Genomic DNA, 8400 nt, shown 5'->3' with positions numbered 1-8400 from the left:
TTCATCTGCTTCAGATGATCTAAATATTTCAAATAATTCCCTCAGAAATTGGAAGATGACATGGTTGTGACAGAGGAAATATTAACATTAGGATTTAAAATATTATAAAACTATAAAACTTACTCTGCAGAGGAGGACTATGGCAAGGGGCAGCTGCCCCTGATATTCCCTGATTTTATTACATTTTAATAAATGTCTGACGATGGACACAACTTTGAAACCTTATGAAACATGTATGTGTCACTGAAAAACAACCATGCTTTGATATGAGATATTATTAAGTGTTGCGTTTCATAAAACAAGGTCTTTTTCATCATTAAAAAACATTTTTATCCATTTTATAGCATATGAATGATTGAACCCTTCTCGGTGGACACTGTTTTATATATATAGAGAGAGAGAGAGAGAGAGAGAGAGAGCCTACATATACACATATCTATGGTTTTAACCGTCCAATCAAAGATTTGCATAAGTACAGCGGAACTCATCTCATCCCTGGAGACTCTCCAGACATCAAAACAAATGTTCATTAAACAGCCATGAAGCCTGTGTTAATACACACCCCAGTGTATCAGAAGATCTGTGGATCAATCTTTTATTCAGCAGAGTTGTTTTGAAGTTTTTAATTGAATCTTTCCCCTTTCACTAAACAACAAAACATCAGTAATTGAGTCGCACGGCCAGAAAATCAAGAGCATCGCCATCAAATGTAACCTTTCGCTGAGTATGTAATAACTTTTTCCTCACTTAAATCTTCATATATGGTGTTTTGTCTCATACAGGTTTGATATTGTCGAGTAAAATGTCATTAGGTGAAAGTGGAGACAGTGTAAAATGCTGTTTTTTTTGTATAAACACCAGGCGGCGCTCAAACACAATACATGCTAAATAGCGAAAATCACACTAGCCTGTAGCTAGCGTTAGAGTCCTCATCGGCTTTGTGATTCAAAAATAGGATTATTATTGATGTTAAACATTAATAAATGCAAAAGCAGAACTGGAATTTTTGAATTCTTGACTGCTTGGAGATGGAAAGAATACAGAGGGGTCAAATATCAGTAGCAAATTATGACACTTTAATCTTTAAGATAAAGCAACACCCATTTGGTATAAATATTATGTAAAATGAACACATATCAGACATTAGCACAGCTTTTCATGTGTGCTTTTCAAAGACAGCTCTGCTCCTGAACAATTTAAACCTTTCCATGTCGGAAAACACTAAAATGCCTTCATGAAATTTAAATGATCCAGTCTGAACTGCACTTTTTTAGTTTCAGGACCATTTAAGCAGGACAAAAATACATATTCCAACAGAATGAATAATATTCACACATATAACTAGATTTTAACATCTTAAAGTGCAAAGAACACTGGCAGCCCAAGTTTGTTGTTTAGAATTCACTGCAAGCTAAAACCATCAAACTCTTGACAAACTGCAGAAAGACTCCTGCTTCAATATTTGACCACTGTTTATGATAAAACTTGGTTGCAGTGATAGTAATTTCTTAATTTACTGTATATCAGAAAAGCAAAATTATCATGCAAACGTTTGATATTTTGGGTGGAATACAAACGCACATTCATATTCAGTCACATCTACTCCATTTTATGGACTTTAAAGTAAGTCTAAGATTTTCCTTCAGCCATCTTTACTTTTTATATCATAATTGTGATTTTATCGCATAGTTTTGACTTTTTATGTCATAACGGTCATATTTTGGGCTTTTTTATCTCAATTATGACATATCAATTTTGATTTATTATTATTAAGACTTTTAATCTCGTAATTTGAATTTTTTTGTCATAATTTAGACATCATCTTAGTTATGACTTAGTATGTCAATTTTGACATCTCAGTTATTATAATTATGGCTTCTTATCTCATAATTTCAACTTTTTATGTCATAATCTTGTCTTTTGTCTCACAATTATCACTTAGTATCCCATAATTTTGCCTTTTTATATCATCATCACTTAGTTTGTCATAAATTCAACTTTTTATCTCATAATATTGACTTTTTATATTTTATATATAAATGACATAGTTTATCAGTTTTTACTTATAATTATGGCTTTGCATCTTATAATTTGGGCTTTTTATCAAATAATTATGACTTAGTATTCCATCATTTTTTTTAATATCATAATCATCACTTAGTATGTCATAAATTCAACTTTTTATCTCATAATTTAGAATTTTTTTATATCATATTTAGGACTCTTTTTTTCTCAGTTTTGACTTAGAATTATGGCTTTGTATTTCATAACTTTTTATGTCAATTTCATCTTTTTTTCTCATAATTATGATTTAGTATCTCATAATTTGGGCTTTTATCTCATAATTGTGACATAGCATCCAGTAATTTTGTTATTTTAAAAATATATATTATAATAATCACTTAGTATGTCAAATTCAACTTTTTATCTCATAATTTTGACTTTTTATTTCATATTTTGGACTTTTTTCAGTTATGACTTGGTATGTCTGTTTTGAGTTATAATAATGGCTTTTTATCTCATAATTTTGACTTTTTATTTCATATTTTGGACTTTTTTCAGTTATGACTTGGTATGTCTGTTTTGAGTTATAATAATGGCTTTGTATCTCATAATTTCAATTTATGGCAATTTCACCTTTAGATCTCATAACTATGATTTAGTATTATCTCATATTATCTCATATTTATCACATAGTATGTCATAAACGTAACTTTTTTCCGGCCATTTTTATCATCCACCAGTGTAAGTCAGATCATATTTTTTGGCAAGGATGTCAGGACAGTGTGAGAGATGCACGGGAGTATCTTCATCTGTTTGCAGTCTGCCTCTATTTGCTTTCTGAGCTCGGTGTGTTGACCCACTGCGACTGTGAGCCGAAGCACACCACGGCCTTGTGCTCCACATTCCTGAAACTCCTCCAAATCACACACACACTGCAGCATGTGTCCGCAGTCCCGCTTTTGGCTGGCAGCTCGGGCTCTTTGGGGCCTCACTGTGATAGTGACAGCTCATGTTTATGCATGACGTGGAGCTCCCCAGCGCTGAAGCAGAGCGCTGATGAAGTCATGCGAGCCCGGTGACGTGCGGCGCCTGGTGCTGCGACCGAGCGTGTCCTCTCGTCAAGGGCTGCGAGCAGACGGGAATACAGCCCAGAATGAGGAGCAACATTAAAGAAGACAGTTCAAATCAGCAGCTGTCAGCACAACATCACCACGCAGCCAATAACAAACTCGTTTGAGAGCTGATGTGGTTAGCATTTAAACCGAAACAGCCAGTACTGATCAAAATATTAATATAACAGAACACTGATCGCGCATGCAATATGGCTAGCACATCTTTTATATGGGTTATTTTCATTTTCTGAAGGAAATCTGAGGGGGAATTCAATAAAATGATCCTAAAATGATCATTTTAAATAAAATTCAGCTTTTTCATCATCTAGGAGGTAAAAAATCTTCCTCAACGAAAAACCCCAGAATCATTTATGCCTGGAGAACAAATGATGATATTGAAGTCCATTTCCGTCATGCAAGAAAAAAAAAATATGATTCAGTAAACTATGAGATATATGTCTCGTAATAATAAATCACAGAATTATGAGATATGGGTCATAATTATGACATATGTCATAATTTTGAGATATACAGCAAGTCATAATTACCACAAAAATTAATACAAAATTAATTATGAGATAAAAAGTCAATATGTCATAAGTATGACTATTTATATCATAATTTTGACTTTCTAATCTCAGTCAAGACTTAGTATGTCAATCTTAAATAGTATGGCTTCATATCTCATAATTTCATCTTTTTATCTCATAGTTATGATTTAATATCCGATTTTGACTTTTTATCTCATAATGATGACTTCAAATGTCATAAATTCAACTTTTCTATCTCAAACATTTATCTGTTTGTCATAATTATGAATTTGTGCCATTACTTTAACTTTTTATGTCACAATAAACAGCTTATGACATAATTATGATTTACGAAAGCATGCTTCTTTGTCTTATGTGGCGGAAAGGGCTTCCAAAAGATGACGCACACGCTGAACTTTAGTGTTAAAGGTTTGTAAAGATCACTAAGTGTAAGTATGAGCAATAGTATTCATTAAACTAGCAGTAATTTGCATGACTAAGGCCTTCCAGTTCACTTCAGTTCACACTGACTTCAGGCAGTCACCGTTTCACTGGCAGCCCTCATTATGAATCTGCTCTTCTGAGAGGAGCAATTTGCAGAACAAATGACTAACAAAATGAACGTTTAAAGATGAAGTGTGTATGTATGTGTGTGTGAGAGAGATGTCAGTGGGTGCGGCTGGCTAATCAGAGCCTGCATCTGCACACAGACTTCTTCATTAGAAGTAATTACACCACTATAATAGGAAGCGAGCGAATATGTGAGCGAGAGAAAGATCAGACGGAGTCTATGTGCTCCGCTTAACAATGACAACAACTACTGGAGTCAGTGTTTGTGTTTACTGTATGAATAATTTGCCACTAGGATGTTTTAGTGAAAAATGGCGAGTTGTTGTCTGAATTCACAAATAAATCTACATCCTGTCCTGTTGTAAGTCTTGCGTAGATGAATGTGTACTAGACCTGTGCAAGGCCTAAAGTCTTGATTTACAGCTTGTTCTGTCCAAGTTTTAGTTTTCATTTTAACACTTTAACCATTCACAGGTGGTTTATCTGAATTAGAGAGCACAACACTTGCACAGCAAACAAAAAAGAAAAAGAAAGAACCAAAACAGAATATATTCTAGAAGACATCTAATGTCACTAACCTGGCAAACTTTGGCAAATCCAGCGATTAGTTCTTCTTCAAAAGCACTCGCTGTATCAAGTGACAATTGGCACATTAAACTGTATATTTCATCACACTTGACCTGTAGTGCAGATCGAATCCTCTGCTGGGACGTTCGCACGTCTCTGTCACTGTCAGCCTCTTCGGAGTCAGATCGCAAGGCCAATCCAGCCCATTGATGTTTAAATGCTTGAACAGGGTTAGAGACCACTGTCAGAGATAACAGACAGAGAGAGAGCAAGCTTAGGCAGAACAGAACGGATAAAGAGCCAAAAAAGTAGAAAATGGATTTACTCCCTCTGATGGGCAGACAAGAGGAGATAAATAATTTTCAGTTCCCGGTTGTCAATGTCTTTCTCTCTGTCCAGGTGCAACTGGGAAACTGAAACACATAAAACTGAAACTATAGCTCTTATTTACATACTCCCAAAGGTTTGGGGTCAGTAAGACTGTTCAATTAAATCTCTTATAAGCTCACGAAGGAGGATGCATTTATTTGATCAGAAACAGATGCACTAAGTTTGGGGTCAGTAAGATTTTAAAATATTTTTGAAATAAATATTTTCTGCTCAACAAGGATACATTTATTTGGTGAAAAATGCAGTAAAAACAGTACAATTCTGAAATATTATTACAATTTAAAACAACTGTTTTCTATTTGAATATATTTTAAAATGTAATTTATTCATGTGATGCAAAGCTGAATTTTCAGCATCATTACACCAGTCTTCAGCGTCACATGATCCTTCAGAAATCAGTCTAATATGCTGATATGCTCAAGATCAACATTTCTGATTAGTATCAATGCTAATAACAGTTGTGCTGCTTCATTTTTTTTCAGGATTCTTTGATGAATAGAAAGTTCAAACCACATTTATTTGTTAAATAAATGTATATACTGTCACTTTTGATCGATTTAATGCCACTGCTGAATAAAACTAATAAAATCGAATAAATTGTTCATGCAATAAATTATAAAATAGCATATGAACATCTTATTACCACAGGCCTACAATCATCATAACCCAATAAAATTCCCAGGATAGGATCCCGACTGCCTTTTATTGAGGATCAAACATTCAAACCCCTCAAGCCAAGAACTCACATTATATTCATTTAAATATAAATTAAATAATTACTCATTTAAATGTAATTTACTAGGCCACATAAATCCAGTGGATGATAGCAGTGTTTTTCACCTGCTGAAAATTCATAAACGAGCACGCTAATTAAGACCGTGACCTACATTGCAAACAAGATCAGCCACAAACACTCATTTCCTGGCGGAAATGGCCAAGATGATGCTCACAGATACCGCAGCGATCTGATTACATTATCAATGACACTAATGCCATGAGAAAGAAGATACGTGAGTGATCTGTGACCTGTTTGCATGCCATATTTAGTGCCATAGCAAATTTATTGAAACGATTACGAGCAAATGCAGGAGTCGCATTCATTACCGTAGATGAACTGCTGGCGAATCTTAATGAGGATGTTGAGATATCGGGCTCTTTCAGTTACATCACTGTTAATCTTCTCTTGCGTGATTACTCACATCGATTCCACGCAAACAACGGGCTGAGATACGATCGTAAACAAGGACCACCGGACAGGTGATGGATGGGGAAATAACCAGCAGAGATGAGACAAGGATTCAACACGATGTTAGTACATGTGCTCTCACAGAGAGAAAGAAAAAAACTGAGCCAAAGGCAATAAAACTTAGTTTACTTAGTTGGCTCTTATTTTAAAGTCATATATTCCAGTTATATGTAAACGCTGATGCTGGACAGGATGCGTCAACAGCGTGTTTAACACCCAGATGATGAAGCACAGACACCCATGATAGAAGTGTTTTCGTAGTGCGCACTCATTCACTTAAATCATCTGGAGTCAAACTGTTTTTACTAACAGTCACGTAGCAAGCGTTTCTGAATATGTGCATACAGATTATGTATTAATGCATTTCTGTTCAAAATAAAAGTTCTTTATTGGCATTGATGGTCCATCATTCAGCAACGGCTTCTTCACACATAAAACATGTTCACTGAAATGTTCTTTGGGGAACCAAAAATGGTTTCTTATATGACATTGCTGTGAAACCCCCCTTTTGGAGACTGCAGTTCGCCTAAAAATTAAAATGGTCAACATTTACAAACCCACATGACTTACTTTCTTCCATGAAACACCGATAGGAGATGTTTCACAGAATGCTCCTGCTGCACTTTTGCATGCAACACAATATTTACACTATTAAGCTCCAAAAAGGCTGTGGGCACCACGAAGCACCATAAAAATATTCCAAGTCAACAAAATTCAGTCTTTTTACTTTCTAACTAAATATTCCTGGTCTAAAAGTGAACATCTGTGCACGTTCCAAAGAAAAACATCCAAACAAATCTTAATGAGTAAAATTAACAGAACAGAGTTCACCCAAAACTGAAAATTTGATGAAAAATTACTCACTCTCAGGTCATCCAAGATCTAAATGCGTTTGTTTCTTCATCAGATTTGGAGAAATGTAGCATTACATCACTTTCTCACCAATGCATTCACTGCAGTGAATGGGTGCCGTCAGAATGAGAGTCACATCACAATAATCCATATGTAATCTACACCACTCCCAGTTATTATATTGGATTATTGTGATGTTTTTATCAGCTGTTTGGACTCTCATTCTGAGAGCACCCATTCACTTTCTCCATTTCTACAAATCTGTTCCCATAAAGAAACACATTCTGGATTTGAAAATTTTCAACTATTCATTTAAGTACTGCGCCACATTTGTTGTTGTTGAATATTCAGAAATATATAAATGATTTGTGAACAAATGAGTGATGGCACAAGGATGAGTAAATGATAACAGATTCATTTTTTTTATGTGAACTAAAATACAGATTATTTACTTCTTGATCTGTAAAACACGAACCCACAACCATTCCTTTTGTACTTCTGATGCGAGAAGTTTCTGCAAAACTATTTACTCGCTGCTCGGTCTGCTGTTTGTTGCTTTCATGGTTCAGTCAGGCCTTCAGTAAAGAGCGCTTGTGTATTTTCTAGCCATATACAGTCATGAAATGGTGTGAAGCCAGGCGAGGGTCATTAGCTGTGGGCCAGCGATGATCAAATGGTTTGTGTGTGGAGGTTATTAATGTGGCTCCGTGAACACATAGGCAGCTGAGACAGACATCTGTGAGTTAATGAAAACTTCACAACGCCACTAAGGCGACCGCTGAAGGGGGAAAAGAACTGAAGAAAAGGCAAGAAATGAAAGAATGGATCATGCTGGAAGGGAATTGGATGGAAATGAATTATGATTCAGCTGGAATGGAATGAAATGGATCCTGGATGGAACGAATCAGAATGGAATGGAGAATACAAAGAAATCAGTAACGCTTTACAATAAGGTTAAATTCATTAACATTACTTAATGCATTAGGTGAATCACAATTACAGCATTTAATCTAGGTTAATGCTAATATATAACTATACTATGGTTAATTAATGTTTGTTTATTATACATGAGCTAATGTTAGTATACAACTTTACTACTGTATGAGTCAACTATACAAACAAATATGTA

At 35.0% G+C, this 8400-nt stretch overlaps 1 long non-coding RNA gene across 1 annotated transcript; it reads right to left on the bottom strand.

The window, feature by feature from the left end:
- Positions 1 to 1087: 1087 nt before the first annotated feature.
- Positions 1088 to 6462, bottom strand: LOC131534677 (uncharacterized). Its single transcript, XR_009269414.1, has 3 exons — positions 6278 to 6462; positions 4795 to 5196; positions 1088 to 3129 (listed from the first exon to the last, which is right to left on the bottom strand). It is a non-coding gene; the product is annotated as an uncharacterized LOC131534677 (long non-coding RNA).
- Positions 6463 to 8400: the final 1938 nt, after the last annotated feature.

This window comes from Onychostoma macrolepis, chromosome 25 (genome assembly GCF_012432095.1).
Source record: "Onychostoma macrolepis isolate SWU-2019 chromosome 25, ASM1243209v1, whole genome shotgun sequence".
NCBI lineage: Eukaryota > Metazoa > Chordata > Actinopteri > Cypriniformes > Cyprinidae > Onychostoma > Onychostoma macrolepis.
This window is presented reverse-complemented; position numbering and strand designations above follow the sequence as displayed.